This window comes from Magnolia sinica, chromosome 4 (genome assembly GCF_029962835.1).
Source record: "Magnolia sinica isolate HGM2019 chromosome 4, MsV1, whole genome shotgun sequence".
Taxonomy (NCBI): domain Eukaryota; kingdom Viridiplantae; phylum Streptophyta; class Magnoliopsida; order Magnoliales; family Magnoliaceae; genus Magnolia; species Magnolia sinica.
The window spans coordinates 102,630,321-102,644,983 of NC_080576.1; the positions used below are offsets into that span (position 1 = coordinate 102,630,321).

The 14,663-nt window shown below is 38.0% G+C and overlaps 1 protein-coding gene across 7 annotated transcripts in view; it reads left to right on the forward strand.

Moving 5' to 3' along the window:
- The window catches only part of LOC131243563 (uncharacterized), a 128,681-nt gene that overhangs the window by 112,553 nt on the left and 1,465 nt on the right, over positions 1-14,663 (forward strand). The window lies entirely within an intron of this gene.

Sequence of the window (14,663 nt, forward strand, 5' to 3'; positions counted from 1 at the left end):
GTTGTTCTTTCGCTTTTGTACCACTTTGATTTTCCGTTTGGGATTGCACTTGAAACATTTATTGGCAAAATGACCAGGTTTATTGCATTTGAAACACTTTTGAACAGGTTTCGATTGTTTAGCTTTATGATAGGGTCGTTTAGAATATTTCGTTGAAGTTTTTCTCTTTGTATCATGGTGTGCCGTAAAGGCCGTTACAGGGTCGTAAAGACTGTTACGTAAAGGTAACGGTGGCAACCGTTACACATTACGGGGTCGTAACGGCCGTAACAACTGTTATGGAAAAAAAAATCTGTAATTGCCGTTAACGGCACGTTACGTCCCCTATAAAGGCCATAATAGCCCCATAATAGTCTATTACGGGACAAACACAGGTTTTTCATACTTTTTAATCAACACTACGGGGTAAATACAGGTTTTTCGAGGATTTTTCAATAAATAAAAAAAAAAAAAAAAGAGAGACCGTAACGGCTGTTACGGGGCCGTAACAGCCGTTATGCCCTGTATCGCAAAGGTAATGGTGGTGGCCGTTATGGCCACCGTTACCATTACGGAACACCTTGCTTTGTATGATGTAAAATTTTCTTCATTTTAGGCTGTCATTTAGAGGGTTAATGATTGGATCATATCCAAACTGATAACAGAAATCACCAAGCCCTTTGTTGCTATTGTAGTTGGGATTTGAGATGGAAGTTGTATAAATATTGAGACCAGTTTGATTAATGACTTGGATTAATTTGCCATAAGTATATCGATTATAGTTAAGAGTACCATTGTTTCGATCACGAAGATACGTTTTGACCTTTTCAGCAAATAATGGAGGAAGGCCAGATATAAATTTTTCTTTCCAAAATGCATCGCCACATGAAGTAATTTGATATAGTTTGGAAAGAAAGACATCCTTATACTATTGGAAGTCAGTTAAAGATCGGCATCTCAAATTCATTATTTGCTCTTTGTTCTCTTCAGAGATATCAGATAATTTGCCAACAAAGTGTGGAATCATATTAATAATAAGAACAATGACTTGGTCTCCAATAGGATTGCCTCTATCATTGAGAATTGGATTTCCTAATAAGTTTCTTCTTAAGGTCTTTGAATTCTTTATCACATAACTATTATATTTGAACTTTTATATAGTAGTTATCTATCGAGTCTATTATAAATTAGTGAAGACAATAACTCCTAGTGTTGCTTATTCAGATCAAACCAAAGGACTAACTACCCTTCTTCTTACTAATATGTCAAATAGCTTCATAACGCCAAATTGAATCGATTGGGACAATATAGATCTCATAGGTAAATGGAAAATTCCAAATGTACACGAACCTCCTCGACAAGAAAATGAGGTAGTTGAAGAAATAATCTCACATGAACATGGATCTGTTGACATAATATTTAAATCCTACAACATTGATCCTCCTTCAATCCAAAATAGATCTAAATCAACAACCTCTTCAAAGCCATCTTCCTCAAAGTCTTTTTGAGATCCTTCCCCTTCTAATATCTCTTATCCTATATACACTTCAGCTGACACTCCAATCTCTCCTGATTCTCATAACCTTGTTGAGAATAATTTTTTCCCTCATTAGATAAATATGATTTCAATAACTCATAAATCATCTGATGAAAAACGCGAGGAATTCGAAATTGACAAACAATCATTAATAAACAACATCAAAACCCATCCATTAAAAAATTGGTTCTTCAAAATTTTCTCTGAATCTGAAAGGGCAAATATAGAGACTCATTGGTTTAAAAAATGACGAACCAACAAAAAATATCTTATTGTTTACCTGGTTTCATCAATATCATCCTTAAGAAGAGTCCTTTCTAAATATAATTATGATCAAGGTGTCCTGTATCGGTATCGGTTGGCGTAACGGTGACCTCCAAAACCGATACGGATACGGGGGCGTAATGGTGATACGGGGGCGTAATGGCCCGTAACGGCGCAAAATATTTTTTTTTGCCAAAAAAATATGAAAAAATATGGATTAAATCTGGAATATTCTAAGCATTCCAAATATGCATTCATTTATAAATTGGAACATGTTTATGGTGGTGTAACGGTCCACTCTTTGGTGAGAAGTTGTATCGGACTGTCTGATGAATTTATGAACCAGATAACCTGAATTTGACTACAAAATTCATATATTTAATTTTCTAACTATCTACTATCAATGATAGATATATTAGAATGAATGTAATATGAAAATATCTTACATTTAGGTGTTTGCAATTATTTTTGAGGGCCAAAATTCATGCGTAAATAGAAAAAAAATATAAAATGGCACCCCAAATATGTAAAATGCACATTAACATGTTCTACTATGATTAACACATCATATGACATCATTAAAACAGCAAAAGAATCATTAAAAAATGATTTTTCGAATTTTCAAAAAAAGGGCCGAAATAAATGCGTAAATAGAAAAAAATATAAAATGGCACCCCAAATATGTAAAATGCACATTAACATGTTCTATTATGATTAACACATCATATGACATCATTAAAACAGCAAAAGAATCATTAGAAAATGATTTTTTGACTTTTCAAAAAAAGGGCCGAAATAAATGCGTAAATAGAAAAAAATATAAAATGGCACCCCAAATCTGTAAAATGTATACTAACATGTTCTACTATGATTAACACATCATATGGCATCATTAAAACAGCAAAAGAATCATTAAAAAATGATTTTTCGAATTTTCAAAAAAAGGGCCAAAATAAATGCATAAATAGAAAAAAAATATATAAAATATATAAAATGACACCCAAAATCTGTAAAATGCACATTAACATGTTCTACTATGATTAATACATCATATGACATCATTAAAATAGCAAAAGAATCATTAAAAAATGATTTTTTGAATTTTTAAAAAAAGGGCCAAAATAAATGCGTAAATAGAAAAAATATTAAAAAAATATAAAATGGCACCCCAAATCTGTAAAATGCACATTAACATATTCTACTATGATTAACACATCAAATGGCATAATTAAAATAGCAAAACAACCATTAAAATTTGATTTTTCGAATTTTAAAAAAAGGGGCCAAAATTCATGCGTAAATAGAAAAAAATATTAAAAAATTATTAAATGGCACCCCAAATCTGTAAAATGTACATTAACATGTTCTACTATGATTAACACATCATATGACATGATTAAAACAGCAAAACATATTAAAAAAAGTATAAATACCTATTTTTGACGAATTTCTGAAAAATGGCCCACTGAGTTTTGATTCAAAAAAATCTGTAATATAATGTGTTTTTATCTCAAATACCTAACTAAGGTTGGTCGAAATTAGTAGTAGAAGGAGTGAAAAACAGTTTGGAAGCAAGAGGTTTCAAAAAAACAGCAAAAAATGAGCTAAAAAAAAAAAGAAAAAAAGTTACCGTTACGGGCCCGTAACGGCCCGTAACGGCCGTTACACCCTGTAACGGGCCCGTATCGGCCGATACGGGTACAAAAAATCGTATCGGCCGATACGGCCCCGAAACGGGTAATGGTTCGCATCGTTACCGTTACGTATCGGCCGATACGGCCGATACGTAACCGATTTGGCACACCCTGATTATGATGTTGCAACAATCAATTCAAAAATGGGAAACTCCCCGTAGTGAAACTTTTCCTCCTTTAAGATCAATCAAGGTTATGGATTCTATCGCAACCCTCATTAAATTTGATTCTCAATTCAAAGAAGAATGCCCTGTAACTACAAAAGATATCTCTCATATCATCAAACAAAATAATTATACTAATACCTATCTACATACCCTAGGCAAGAATTTAGAAAAAAATTGAAGCTTCCACTTCTACATCTACAACCTATAACACGTCTTTGGAATTACTAGTTAAATCTCAACCTTTTTTTCATTCCTAAACAAACAATCCCCAGACCTTTATTATCCCCAAAGACTTCAACCCATTTCTCAACAAAATTTCTCTTTGAATTATCAAAGAAACTCCAATTTACAGAATTATAAAAAAAAAAAAACCAAGGTCCCCACCTTAATACTATTACTGAACAACCTTCAGGAATAGGACATGAAGAGACAAAATCTATACAAGAAGCTTCTTCGCAATCCGATGACGAACTTCCTCCTTTAAAAATCGTTCGTATATTTAAACCCCAAACATTTACTTCCACAACTAAAAATTATTATCGTCGACCAACCCCTGTTGACCTTCAAATCGAAGAAGTCAATGGCTTCCCTCAAACTCATTTTGAAGGCAACAATGTCTATGAATCGAACTCGACCTTTATTACTCTCATCCCAAATATTGATGATGTAATGGAAATTAAGGATTTTAGGCCTATAAGCTTGGTGAATGGATGTGACAAGATACTTGCAAAGGTGTTATCAAGGATGCCAAATGAAGTTATGGCCTTTGTGATATCACCTTTTCAAAGGATGTTCATCAAATATAGACAAATATTAGATGGCATATTGGTCACCAATGAACTTGTGGATTCAAAAGAAAAGAATGGAGGAGGTATAGTTTGCAAAATTGACATGGAGAAAGCATATGATCATGTTGATTGGGATTTCCTAGTGTATGCCTTGTAGCGGATGGGCTTTGAAAGAAAGTGGATTGGGTAGGATGATTGAACGTGTCTTCAGCCTTTTTCTTGATTCTAGTGAATGGGTCAACAATAGGATTCTTTACGAGTCCTAGAGGGATTTGTCAAGGGGTTTCATTGCCCCCCCCACTATTTTGAATTGTAGCAAAAGGTCTATGCCTACTAATGTCAAGAGCCACATAGATGGAATTGATTAGGAGATTTCGAAGGGAAGCCCAAAAATAGAGATATCACATCTAATATTTGCAGATGATACGCACATTGTTGGAACAGGTTGATAACTTGAAAAGCATCTTAAGATGCTGTAAAACTGTCTTGGGCCTCTAGTTCAATTTAAGAAAAAGCACAATGGTGTGGGTGGCTGTTGATGAGGAAAGGTCCAAGAAGCTAGCAAGAAGCTTGGGATGTGAATGGGTAAAGCTCCTATGCACTTATTTGTGTCTTCCCTTAGGCGGGAAACTATATTTAGTTTATAGATAGCATTTATTCTTATTCTTCCATTAGCCATTTCATGAAAAGATGTCATAATGTTGTTGTCGATTTTTACTTCACGTCATTTCTTCCCTTCCAAGTATGAGTGCATAATCCACCTTTAAACATTCTTTTCTATCGCTATATTTTTCATTGCTTATTCCTTGTAGATTCCTCCTCTAATTGTATCGACTTCTTCTTCTCCTTCTCCTTCTCCCTTCTTCTCCTCCTCTTCTAATTGGATCTGCTCTTTCAATACAAGCTTTTTCATGATTGAATGTGGGCATCGAAGGGCTGATTAAGTCACTCCTAGGAAATGGAAGGTCAATTGAGTCACTCCCAAGAAATGGCTCTCCCAATCATTATAAGAAATCTAGCCATCTTTCACATCACCAAATCTTTCTTTATTATTTGAGAAAGTGTACATACCTCTTGCTCCCGCTAATGGGAGATTAATTAAATTGTTTGAAGCAATAAATTCATGAACTTTCACATTGACGCTGTCAATCTACTACCCCCCAACTTCTCACGAGTAAATCTAATTGTATCATCTCAATTTCACCTTGGAGAGCACTCATAATAGCCCCTGAGCATAGGGGTTATTTGGTCCATATACGATAGACAAAGACAACACCCATTTGAAGTTGACTCCATTATACACACAAGGATATGGAGAACATGCCCACAAAATCCTCCACTATCACCATTTTATCTTTATCCCACATGATGATGATTCCCCTTGATGCCCCAATTGCCGGTAGAAAAACATATCCTTTATTTTTACAACCCCATCTAGTTTACCTCCCAATACGTCTTGCCATTTCATATCCTAAAGAATCGCAATATCAATCTTTCTTTTTGAAGTAAGCAGATCTTTTTCCACAAGCCTATGATTTAGATGCCCTAGCCCCCTGAGGTTCCATGAGAAAATCTTCATTGGGTTACTCATATTCCCCCTTTCCATCCCTCCACCATTTTGCTTGATTTTGACCCTGCCAATTCTACCTGTTTATAGTAGTTTATTGAACAGCTTAAGCTCGCTAGCTCGTCTTCTTTCTTATCCCTTGTATATAATCTAGTTGAGTTAAGTAGATTTAAGAGGGAAGAGAATAGAAGAAGGAAAGAGAGAGAAAAGTGTGAGAGAAGAGAGTTTTGCTACGGAGGAGCATCTTGACTGAGAGGCTTGGTAAGGACATCAGCCAGTTGTTCCCCGGAGTGAACAAAGGGAGTCATGGTTTCTTTGTTAACAACCTTCTCGCTAATGAAGTGACAATCAATCCCAATATGTTTCGTGCGCTTATGAAACATCGGATTGCTGGCAATGTGAATGGCAGTCTGATTATTGTGGTGCAAAGGAATGGGACTCAAAAAGGATTATAGCCTAGTTCGTGTAAGCAAGTTCGATGCCAAACAAGTTCACATGTTGCATGAGCCATCTCCCTACACTCAGCTTCAACAGAAGATCGTGCAACAAAAGACTTCTTTGTACTCTTTTAGGTGACAAAATTGCCACCTACGAACGTACATAATCCAGTAGTAGATTTTCGATCATGTAAACTTTCGACACAATCAACATCAAAGTAACCAGAAGGGTGAAGATAGCCTGGCTGTTTTAAGAGCAAACCGTTACTAGGGGCAGATTTGAGATATTGAAGAATATGATACACTGCCGTCAGATGAGTGGTGCGAGGGGTATGCATGAATTGGCTAATAACACCCACAACTTAAGAAAGATCCGACTAGGTAATAGTGAGATGAATAAGTCAGCCAACTAATCGACGATACATCCCTAGATTAGAGAGGAGAGCACCACCATTAGGATTGAGTTTTAGAGTAGTATCCATAGGCGTAGTAGCGGGCTTGCATCCTAGCATCCCTGTCTCTGAGAGCAGATCAAGGGCGCATTTCCTTTGAGATAGCACCACTCCCAACTTCGATCGAGCAACTTCAATCCCCAAGAAATGCCGAAGAGTCCCAGGATCTTTGATCTCAAATTGAGTTGTGAGGAAAGATACGGCCACCATTCCCCCAATATCTTCATCAGACAATACAATGTCATCCACAGAGCCAATCAATAACATAACTCCTGTGGGTCGATGACAAATGAATAGAGAATGATCGACCTGACTGCTAATAAATCCAAAATCCAAAAGAGCATGACTAACTTATCAAATCAGGCATGTGGAGATTGTTTGAGACAATAAATTGATTTGTTTAAGCAACACGCAATGGGCGAATCGTGAGGATCATGAGGCATATAAAAATCGGAAGATTGATCCATATAAACTTCCTCAACAAGATCACCATGTAAGAACGCATTCTTCACATCTAGTTGAAATAGGGGCCAAGATAAATTCACGGCCAAAGAGATTACCACACGAACAAGGTAAATTTTGGCCACCTTATACCGGTCGACGAAACCATCTGGACGATAATTGGTGGTGTAAATTCATCTGCACCCAAGGGTCTGTTTTCCCTTAGATAGGGAAACCAACTCCCATGTATTGTTTTTTCCGTCGCCTATATTTCTTCCATAATAGTCTTAGTCCACTTTAGGTCTGCTTAGAGCTTCCCTTAAATTGCATGGAGTAACAAAGGATGATATGGAAGTTGCAAAAGATTGGAAATGAGGTGAAAGATGCTAAAAAGGAAACAAAATTACTAATGGGATGCTTTGTGCATGAGCAAGAAGGTTTTCGTAAGGCAATGGGCAGATCATCATGAGATTGAGAGTGAGAGCTTATATTGAACTACCAATAGAAGCAAATGAATTGGAAGGGGTGATTAGTAGAAGATTTAGTTCGTTGATAGTACACAAGAATAGGCTTTGAAATAGATGGAGGAGAAGCATCATCATCAAGACATAAGACTGGGAGAGGTATAGATTTTGAATTAGACTATATAAGCTCCCCCTGACTAGTAAGAGGATGGTGTAGAGAGTGCCCTTCAAGAAAGATTGTTGTTGTCAAATTTTATGTAGATTTTGAAATATAGATTATTGTATAAGCTCCCCCTAACTAGTAGATTTTATTAAATTTTATGTAAATATAATATAAATTATTAAATATCACTTATTTTATAGATGGTCTAATAGTCTCAAACACTCAAACTACAATGAAATAGGTATAAGAACCCAATCCAATCACTTGTAGTAATTAGGCATAGTTTTTCCTAAATTTATATATATATATATATATATATATATATATATTCAATTTTTTTTACATATTTTTAAATTATTATTTTTTTAAAAGCCAAAGCAATACGCCAGTCGCATACGTTGGCATATGAGATTTCACAACATTGGCAGATAAGTATGGAATATCTTCAAAGAAGGTGACATTAGCAAACACATACCTCTTACATGTAAGAGGATTATAACACTTATATCCCTTTTGCAACCGAGAGTAACCTAAGAAAATACACACTTTATGGCCCAAGGACTCAACTTGTCGTTACTCCCGTCAAGAATATGAACGAAGCATGTACACGAAAAAACTTTAGGGGTAACGGAAATGGTTTGTCATGTGGGTGTAAGATTTCAAATGAAGACTTATGTGACAGTATTCGAAAGGGAATGTGATTAATCAAGAAAACAACAGTAAGGCATCATCTCAGAATCATTTTGGAAGATTCATACCAAGTAAAAAGGCACGGGTAACTTCAAGAAGGTGGTAGTTCTTTCGCTCAGACACACCATTTTGTTGGGGGGTTCGAGAACATGATATACGAGACAAGATGCTATGTTCTTGCAAAAAAAAAAAAAGGACAAAAAGGCATTCGACATATATTCACCCCCATTATCAAAATGTAAAACTTTGATGGGGCATTGAAATTGGTATACCACTTCATTGTAAAAGAGCTTGAACATGTCAAAAACTTTATACTTGAATTTTTGAAGAAAAACCCAGGTCATCCATTTGAAATCATCAATAAATGTAACAAAATATTTATGTCTAGAAAGAGAGGTGAGAGTAGGCCTTCAAACATTGGAGTGGACTAACTCGAATGGGGTGAGTTTCCTTTCAGATAAACTAGGAGAGAACATAGCTGGGTGATGTTTGGAGAATTCACAAGTTTCATAGCTTAAAGGTTTAGATATAGAAATTGAAGGAAACAAAAGTTTTAACCTAGACAAGGATTGATGCCCTAAGCGGCAATGCCATCGAGACATTGACTCCCTATCCAAGGACAAGGCACTAGATGTTCATGTCCCTCACCAATCATCCGCTTCATTTAGAGGTCCTGAAACACGCAATGAGAAGGAAAGAAGGTTGTTAAATAATTCAAAGATCTCGGTACATGTAAAACTGAAGACAAATGCATAGTAAGAGAAAGCTTGATGGAACTAGATCCAGATATAGGAGTTTGGTTTCCACCAGGAACAATGACAGAGTGTGACTTGTTAGAAGGAAAATAGGAGCTAAGCAAAGGAGGCTTACCAATCATGTATGAGGTAGCTCCGGAGTCAATAACTCAGGAAGTAGAAGGACATGATATAAGGAGGGTACTGAGCTATAGAAGCTCTTGAAGTATCATGGACCTCACACACATGCAATCGCATCAAGGCATCATAGGCCTCACGGGACAAGAGAACGGAATCACTTGAGGTAGACTACTCTACTATAGTCGGCTCTGAAGCCTTCTTGGAACTAGTGAGGCAATACTAGCCACTGGCATGCCTGCCCAAGATGAGTGACCAAGTCCCAACAATGATCAACAGAGTGGTTGGTACCCTCACAGTGAGTACAAGTGAGGTCTGTCATGTCTACGTCCTCAAAAACCACAACCACGACTATCACGTCCACCACGATGAACATCACGGCCCTGGTCTCAATTACGCGATCCAAAATCTCGTCCATGTCCTTAAGTTCCCCATGTTGGGGCTCTAGAGCCATAGCTAAATGAAGACCAGTCTCCAACGGCATATGGAGATCGATCTAGTGAAACAAAAGGAGAGGCGAATGATGTGGTGACCCTTTGACACATTGCGTAAATATATGTTAGAGAAGGAAGATGATCAATGACAATGATTTGTTTCCGAACACCATGATACTGAGGGTTGAGATAAAAAAAAAGGAATTGCATAATTCTGGTTTCTTCACGCTGCTTTATATATGCTCATAGTCTGTCGTACAGTTGGAGGGAAGGGGATGATAGACGTCCAACTCATTCGACATGCCCCAAAGAGCCGAAAAGTACTCCTTCAGGGATGTTGAATCTTGTTAAAATCTACTAATGTCAGAGATCAACGTGAACACTCTGGATATATTATGAGCTTCTGAGTACATATCATGGAGGGTGTCCCATATCCTTTTCGCAAAGGTTAGAAACATGACGGAATTACTTGCAATTGGTTCCATACTTTTAAGTAGCCAAGCCATGACTTGATAATTCTCCTTGGTCCACATTTTGAAATTTTCATCTAAAGAATCAGGGGCATCATCCAATATATACGAAAATCTGTCTCTTCCTCCCAAAAATAATTTCATAGATTGAGCACACTACAAATAATTATTACCATTCAACTTAACTATTGTAATCAACAAGGGATGAGATTTCGAAGACCCCATACTAGGTCCATAAGACATTTTGTCATCCATAAGGGCCCACAAACACGAAACCAAAGCAACAAAACACACAGAGTGGTGCTCATATAATTAAGACAGCTACCAAACCTAGATTTCCATGAAAAAAACTAGTGTCCAGATGTTCGGATGGGGATCCGGGAAGTGGAGGAGAGACCTGAACAGTAAGAAACCCCAAGCCATCAACTAGTGAAACAAAGAGCAGACAATGGGCAAGGAGGAGAAATCTGTAGCAAAATGAGGAAACATCACCGACTCCTAAGAGTGAAAGTCTGGAGGGCAATCTCAGGTTGCCTTCATCTTTGTTGTCATTGATAAGTCTGTTCGTAAAGGAACCGCAACCATTCTGGTCAGTACCATGGTCCAAAAGGCTTGGATAAAAAATCTAGAGAGAATAAGGAACCAAAGAAGGCTAACATAGTTGGGGAAAGAAATTTGCAGGAGAAATTGCAAGACTCACTTCTCAATGAGGAGGATGACCGAGTAATAAAAGATATCAGAAGTAACCTTGGGTAATCATTTTAGGGAAAGCAATAGGAACTGGACAATCTGTTTATGGAATTCGAAGAAAGAGATAAAATGCAAAAAGAGGTAGCGAGATTTATAGGAAATGCAACATACTTATATTCTTTTAGTGTGTATTTATATGTGTGCATGTACACTGTGTTGTGTGCTCTTGAGGAGAATGTATGTGTGTTTATAGTGTTACAATAAAAGGTGTTGGGGTTTGTGGCCCTTATACACAAGAGTCATTCCCTCTCAAACAGATTGTCCAGTTCCTATTGCTTTCCCTAAAATGATTACCCAAGGTCACTTCTGATATCTTTTATTACTCGGTCATCCTCCTCATTGAGAAGTGAGTTCTGCAATTTCTCCTGCAAATTTCTTTCCCCAACTATGTTAGCCTTCTTTGGTTCCTTATTCTCTCTAGATTTTTTATCCAAGCCTTTCGGACCATGGTACTGACCAGAATGGCTAAGGTTCCTTCATGAACAGACTTATCAATGACAGCAAAGATGAAGACAACCTGAGACTGCCCTCCAGACTTTCACTCTTAGGAGTCGGTGATGTTTCCTCATTCTGCTACAGATTTCTCCTCCTTGCCCATTGTCTGCTCTTTTTTTCACTAGTTGATGGCTTGAATCTCTTGTGATTTGGGTACCCTGTTGCCTTATTTGATATTATTGCCTTACATGCATCCCCGAACCGAAAAACCACTTCACACATATTCTCTCATTTTCTCGTGAGAAATTCAAATAGTTACCTCTTTTCTTTAATAGAATTGATATTTCTTCTATGTCCGGCTGTCCCTTCCTGAGATATTTAACTCATGCTTCCTTTGGCTGACAAGTATCCTGCATTGACGCTTCTATAGGAAGGACATGTGTCCATCCACCCAGTTTCCTTCTTCCTATGATGTTTTCTTCTTCAGGACCTTTCATTACAGCCTCTAGATATGAAAGAAATCTCAGTGGCACGATGAGACGTGGCAATCATCATGGCAATGGGCCTACTAATAGTGGAGTTCTCTCTGCCACATTATCCCTTTCCTCTGTCTGTCCCTCGCCAGGGAGATTGGCTACCCTCTGGTGACCTTGATGATTTCTCGCTCCATTTCTGTGTCTTCCCCCCCCTCTTTTGAAGAGACTGTAACTTGTCTAGAACTGTCACCCTCTCTAATCTCACAGCATTCGCCCTGGCCTACACCTTGAGTAGGATCACCATCTCAACTTCTAATGCACCGTCAAATGACACCTGTATACTCTTCCACTCTCCTTGTCTTCAATGAATTGTTGGTCGACCTCCATGATAATACCAATGCACGAGCCTATGGTTAAAAACGTGTCCACATCCAATGCATGCAAAGGTACACCCCAAATCTGGAACCAGGCGGTTCTTCCTGGAGCCCATGTTCTCATTCCATCTGAATAGGCTTGTTACCTGCCCTTCTGGATTCTCCCATCCCTCCGTTAATATCCTGTTTACTTCACTCCCTGAAGGCAACGTGAACAACACTGAGCACCCGTTCAGTTTTTTCACATCCACTGGGATGACAGTCTTCCACTTCTTGGACACCCATTTCTAATATCATCAAGCTGTGTTCTTTTGAAATCTACCTTCCCCACCAAACATGCCTTCAACAGGTATCTTTTTACAGAGGCCAAAGAGCCCCTCATTATAACTTTAGTTTGTCCTTCAACCCTGTCTTTCCATGCCCCCCTGATTTATCCCTACATCGTCGCCACGGACTTCTTTACAAGATTTCTTAGTGTATGTCAGTATATTCTTCAGTTCCCCACCATGATTTTTTGGCTTGCAAGTCAGTACTCCTTGCCTCGATTCCACCTCAGGGCAATTTACCTCCCTGTGGTTCAGCACCTTTTTTCCCCCCTCCAAACCATCCATCTCTAGCTATGTGTACTGTAAGTTTCCACCCCCCCTACGTTCCTTCCAGCCAGGACTTCTACTGCCTTCTGAGCTTCATCCAGACACAGAAACTGGATAAACACAAAGCTGCAGAGTCTCCCGGTTTCAAGGATTTTTGGGGATGACAGTTTCCACAATTTTGCCATAGACTTGAAATAGAAGGGAGACATAATTAGCTGTCCATTCGGGGTCAAATTCTGCTACAAAAACTGAGAACGGGCCCTCCGACATTAATGTCTAAGCTTGCCGCTGCTTCCAAACCTACTCAAATCAGCGGACTGAACGCGTGAATGGGCATCCGGTGCATCCCTTAGATTCTTCGTTCAACCCAGAGGAAGGGAAACTCTAACACAAGCAGGCTGTTTGGAATCAGCCTGTCACCTCTACACCGATGAATGGGGAGGCATCTGGCAGATCCCCTCGATCCACAGTGGAGATCGATTGGCCTCAATGAAGGTGAAGAGAAGTACAAGAGACCCAAATCTATGGTGCAGTAGATAGCACTTTCCAATTTCTTATAAACACCAGATATGATGGATACCTATTTTATGTTCCCATTGCTTTTTTTTTTTTTGTTAGCTTGTTAGTACACCCCACTGTCAGTTCACACTTCACTGTTAGCCACCCCCACTAGGGAATCGATACCAAGACCTCAGTGTTGAAACGAGGTATCCTTCACTCAGTCTACCACTTGAGCTATGGATCAGGGTGTTTATGTTCCCATTGCTTATTTTTTCAAGTGCTTGGTGAAACTCGAGTAGCAGATTTAGGCTGCATTTGGATTCATTAGTGAATTGAATTGAAATAATTACTGTTGTTAGAGAACACAACCCTGTCTGTACATGGAGAGCACCATTCTGATGGTGTACACAGTCGTGCGTGTACATGCAGAGCACAATAATTGATGATGTATGTCTTTTATTTATTTTCTTATTTGTTTTATCTTAAATAGTAGTTATGGCTTGCAACCACAACTTTTATCTCTGGTAATCAGTAGATTATAAATAATGATCTTGGGTGGAGAGATGATTAACAAGTTCTCTCCACCCTTTCTCGTTTTCCTTCCTCTGCATGGTATCAAAGCAGGGTTTCTGATCCTTCTTCATTTATCATCCTCATTTCCTCTTTCCTCCTTTCTCATTACCTTTTTTTTTTTTTTTTCTCTCATTTTTCTCTGGTTGTGTGGGTCCACCATCACTTCTCACGTATCCACCAGCCATATGATGGTGAAAGAGGACTAATTCATCTCCCATCACTATCATAGAGGATCATTTCATCTTCATTTGGGAATAGATGAGCATGTCTATGGAAATACTAGATTATAGCTATATTCCTTGATATTCATGTTAAAGTGCTACGTTCCAAATTGCAATTGGTTTCAACTAGAAACCTGAAAAAAAATAAAATAATAAATAAATAATGCAACTACAACTGCTATTTGAGAGCTACTTCCTTGTTATGAATACTAGGAAACATTGTTACGAGTTGGTCATTTCCTTTTCATTGAAACTTAAATGTTCACATTGGAATTTGGTTGTGCATCTCAGCACCTTTGATCTTCCTCTTTTGGGATGCAA